Source organism: Trematomus bernacchii, unplaced genomic scaffold (assembly GCF_902827165.1).
Source record: "Trematomus bernacchii unplaced genomic scaffold, fTreBer1.1, whole genome shotgun sequence".
NCBI classification, from domain to species: Eukaryota; Metazoa; Chordata; class Actinopteri; order Perciformes; family Nototheniidae; genus Trematomus; species Trematomus bernacchii.
Window position 1 is genome coordinate 11554076 of NW_022987828.1, and position 4962 is coordinate 11559037.

Sequence of the window (4962 nt, forward strand, 5' to 3'; positions counted from 1 at the left end):
GAAGAGTCAAAGATCTCTGCGTGCTCTGTTATATTTAGGTTACTAATTACCATTAGCCATAAACAGGCAGGTCTAATGGTCTCCCCGCAGACAAGAAACAAGGCTTTGTTTGTTATGTCCATTTCACTGCAAGTTTTATGATAATTTCAGGCGAGAATCTTAAGTTATACGATTTTATTTCTGGTGTGATGACAATTTAAAACTTGAGCCGTGTTTCAGGAAGGAACTTATTTGTGGCAGATTTGATTTGAAGATTCAAAAGTTTTCAAGTTCAAAAAGACATCGTCTGACATGTTTCACAGTATTTACTGATAATTTCATGTCGGCTAAGCACACTCTTTTTAAGTTCTAACTACAATTCAGGTTACTACTTTACTTCAGTGTGCTACTTTCTACTTCTATACATTTGATTTCAGAGGGGATTATAGTGCTGTTTACTTTATCTGGAAGCTTCAGTTATTTTGCTAATGAGGTTAAAAAAAAAACTATGATATATATGTTAAATATGATGCATCATTACACTCTAGATTTAACCACTCAACCGTATAAAAAATAGGTTAAATTAGCTCCGCGGCGGCCAGGTGTAACCTTAACAGCTTTAACTTCAGCTTTAACAGACCATGCTGCTTTAATTTGTAGGAAGTATATTGTGTTATTTCTTTTTTTTTTAATCTTACATACTGCTTAAAGTTCAAGTGTTAAAGCAAGACTGGATTTCTTTGTGGTATTTAATTTTAAGTAAAAATCTAAATACTTCTACCACTCACAATACATGACTTACCATATAAATAGATAGCAGCATATTCTTAATGTCCTGAAACCAATTGAGTGTAGTGTACATTTTGAAAGTATACTTATGTCTGTTTTCTAGCACCAAAGTGATTTATTAATAGTGTTGTATGGCTTCTACCCTTCAATAATGTGAAGCTTCACTGGCTGTATTTGCCCTGAGAGGAATTCTGTGACCTTGTTAGATCTTACTCCGATACACCACCCTTGATTACATACAGGCCACACTTTAACACCGTTAGATTATACTATTTAGGTCCCAATTAAATTCACAGCAAGGAAATTGGATCATAAACTCTTTAAAGGATCGTTAACAATCATTAGACGGGATAATGGCATGGCAATCAAAATATGTTAAAAGAAAAGAAAAAACTTCCAAAGTCTTTTAGTGACTTTGTTATTTTTGGAAATTTTCCAAGCTGATTAATGTAGAATTGATTGATTTACAGTTGCAATTAGCCGTCTTCTGCATAGATGCATAGTAATCATACATCTTCCTGCTTGTTTTAAAGTATTAATTGGTTTCATTAACAAAAGCAGTTAATTGAATAACAATTAACAAAGTTGGTGATGGCATCGACGCTGCACATGCAAACTCCCTTGTGTTTTCCCTATGATGATAATGAAACCACCTTTTTATCAGATTGGAATTGTGTGTGTTGGACTATGTAATGACTAATATGATATAGGGCTTATTAGTTTATTTGAGTGGCTCACTGAGGCGTTAAGCTGGTGTTGAGCATGTTGTGTTTAACAGGTAGGCACCATATGCTGCCTTAATCAGACATTGGAATCACATTTGGTTGTTAAATTGTCTCCCAATAAAAGCAGGTAATAAAACAACTTGAGTTAATTCAATTTCAGGCGAGTTTGGGTGAAGTGAACAGCTGTTTGTGTTTGTTGAATTGTTTTAACATTCCCTCTGTTGTGTTTTTTTTTTAAAAGGTTTAACTCAAACAGCTTGTTTGTTCTCCAACTTTTCTTGTACAAAATAGAGATGGAGGGTGGACTAGCTGTCCACTCTCCTTAAAAGAAGACAATGCCAGGCATATTGTAGTGACAGCTTGCATTGTGTGTGTGTGTTTAAGAGAAGGAGAGGGAGAGAAAAGACAGGAGAGACAGCATTTGTGTGTGTGAGAATAAAAAAAAACTGAAAAATAGAGAATGAGTGTGTGTGTATGTGTGTTACGCTGACAGCTTGTATTCTCCGTGATTAATGATGTGCTGTGTGACTTGATAAGTGCTTCGGAGGACCAACGCTTGTTTCAATTAGACCTTGTGAAGGTCGCGACGCCGCGCTGGCCTCTCATTATCATATCCATAATCAATCCACATTATCATAGGAGAATGTGGAATGGATGTGTGATATCTTGGTCATACACACACATTCAGAGATGAGCACACACACACACAGAAACCTAATCACATACCAAAACACAATGACATACACTCTCACTCACAAGAGCACACACACACCCTTCACTCCAAGTTGATTTGAACCATAACAGTGGCTGTCGGAACGGATTGTCTGTTCAGATTAAGAGTGTGTTTCTGAGAATTAAGCAGCGTTGATGGTGGTGGCATTTCAGATCCCCTCTGCAGACACAAATGCCAAAACATCATTCTGTCATCCCCTCCTTCTTTCTCTCACGCACACACACACACTTAACCAGGACCCTGGGGCATTTTTAATAGAGGCGAAGTGATTCGTATGTTTTTACTCCTCTAATGAGAACAGATTGAGTGGTATTTACACTTCATCGGCTGATCTAACCACCTACACATTTCCCTCATGCTTCTGCTGCTCACTGGCCAAAACAGACATGTGGAAAGGACCAGAGCTTGGCTTTCAAACAGCAACACAACATGAGCAGTATCTCCATCTCTTTGGCTTCGGATGGCACTATGGCAAGATAAATATGAACTGTTTAAACAGAAGAACTGTATCCAGATATATTTTCTTTTAGGAGGGAGTATGAATTTGTCATCGACCAATATTTATTGACTCAAGTGACACCAGCTGAGGCACTTCAGGACATAAAATGCTTTGAACAACTTTTTTTTCTCGCATATGCTATAATATTATACAAGACCTGTTTGATGTAAATCGTTGGTGTTCCTGTGTAATCTTCCACAGTTATAGTAGCTTATATCTCCTCTGTATGGTACCCTAGATTTTTATACTTCAGTAACTGGGGAGATTTTACTTTAAGTATCGCTTCATTGTTTCATTTCATGGCAGTTTAAGCACAATAGCTGCTGTAAGAATTAAACCTGTGACCTTCCTGTTGTGAGACAAAGTCACTTCCCACCATCCTGCCACCTATAGACACTAATGTTGCTCAGCAGACTGTGGATGGATTAACTACAATGAAAAATGAAACCAAATCTAGTATCTAAATTTATAATCACTTCTTTAGGCTGACATATTACTCATCATGCCCTTGATCATGCCACCTTTTTTATTAACTGTATCATAGATTTATTATCAGATGGTGCAACAAGCCTTTAAAGTTGCAGTACACTGAGCCGGGAGGTTAAAAATGAACATTATTAAAGCCTTAAAGGTGGGAGTTTACAATGGGAATCAGCTCTGCTTAACACATGGCTTTATCAGTGTATTTTTCTACAGCTGGAGAAAGAGAGTCGTGACATTTCTTTTTGGCAAGGAAAAGGCCATGCTCAGCAGGAGTTATCAAAGGCAAAAAGTAAAAAGTTCGAGTTAGCTATCTCTCTCTCTTTCCCCCTCTCTCTCTCTCCCTCTTCCCCTGGAGATACTCATGTTAAGCATAATTAAGCAGATTTGATTAGCATCAAGCCTGGCTTCCTCTCTTGACTTTTAATGAATGTAAATCTACCATCTACATCCTAAAGATTAATTTCTGCCAATTAAAAAACACAAGAGGGCTTATTGGAGAGAGGGGGTGGGGGGCTTGGAGGAAAAGAGTGTTAAAGTCCTTTGAGTTGGAGTACAGTCAGAGTTTTATCCTCTTCCCCCTTGTCTTATGGTGAGATGGTCTCTGGAGATCTGTGTCTCTCTCTCCCTCACGACCGAGATCATTATCAGCACAATGTTCCGTGAAAGCCACTTTGAAAGGACTGCGAGCTCCGTATGTAAATGGTGTGTGTGTGTTGGTGTGTGTGTGGAATGGATGAGGAAACAGTACAGGGAACAGGTAAAGGGGTCAATTTGTCAAGACAAGGTTATTAACCCTCCCCCACCCCCCACATGACGGTTGTTGGGGGCGGGGGTTACACTCTTTTTTTGGATCCTTTTGATTTCAATTTAGATCCTGATTTATGTTGATTTTGAAAGGAATTAATTACAAATAAAATGACATGAATGACAAAAAGGGCACCCGGCAGAAATGAGGTGCAACAGAAATTACTTGAAAAAAGGCAAAACATCCTTAAGGCTTTTTTTCTAATTCAGCTGTTGTAGCACATTTTAATTAAACAAGGATTTGCTAATATTTTGTTTTTTTATTTATTAAAGAAGTATGGATATTTGGATAATTCATATTTTGTATTTCGTATTTGACATTTTAAAATAAATCATTCCAAATAAGAAGGACAGCCTACTTTTCTTACACAAGGCAAGCCTTTACGTCAAATCTATACAATACAAATGGACCATGAAGATCCTGGTAAGAATGTATAGATGAAATTTTGTACAAATTGAAATGTTATACATGTTATAACATTTAAATATGATTTTATATTTTGTGGAAGACTCTTAGTAAGTTTAAATCACTGCTATAAAACTCTCTTTGGTGGTATCACAATTAGTAGTAAACATGGAGAATATTTGCTCTCAAGACAAATAACTACAGCAATTAAGCCATAATTTTCAAAGATAATGCAATTATACAACTATTAGTCACAAACGAAGTGGGAAGATTAGAGTAATGCCAACAAGGTTTAAAAGTGCTATAAAGAAGACAGATTGAGTGCCATCAGAAGCATTAATATTAAAGCGTCGTTAGGCGTTAATAAATAGGCTTATCCAAAGTTTATGTAGGCTAATCTTTGCTCTCTCTCTCTGCTCTCTCAACCTGCATGTTTCTCTCTCTCACTCTCTCTAAGAATACACCCAGGCTCCACCTCTTTATGATAATGTGACAGTAGCATCTCCAGCTCGGAGACAAGCCTCCTCTCTTTCTCATTCAACTA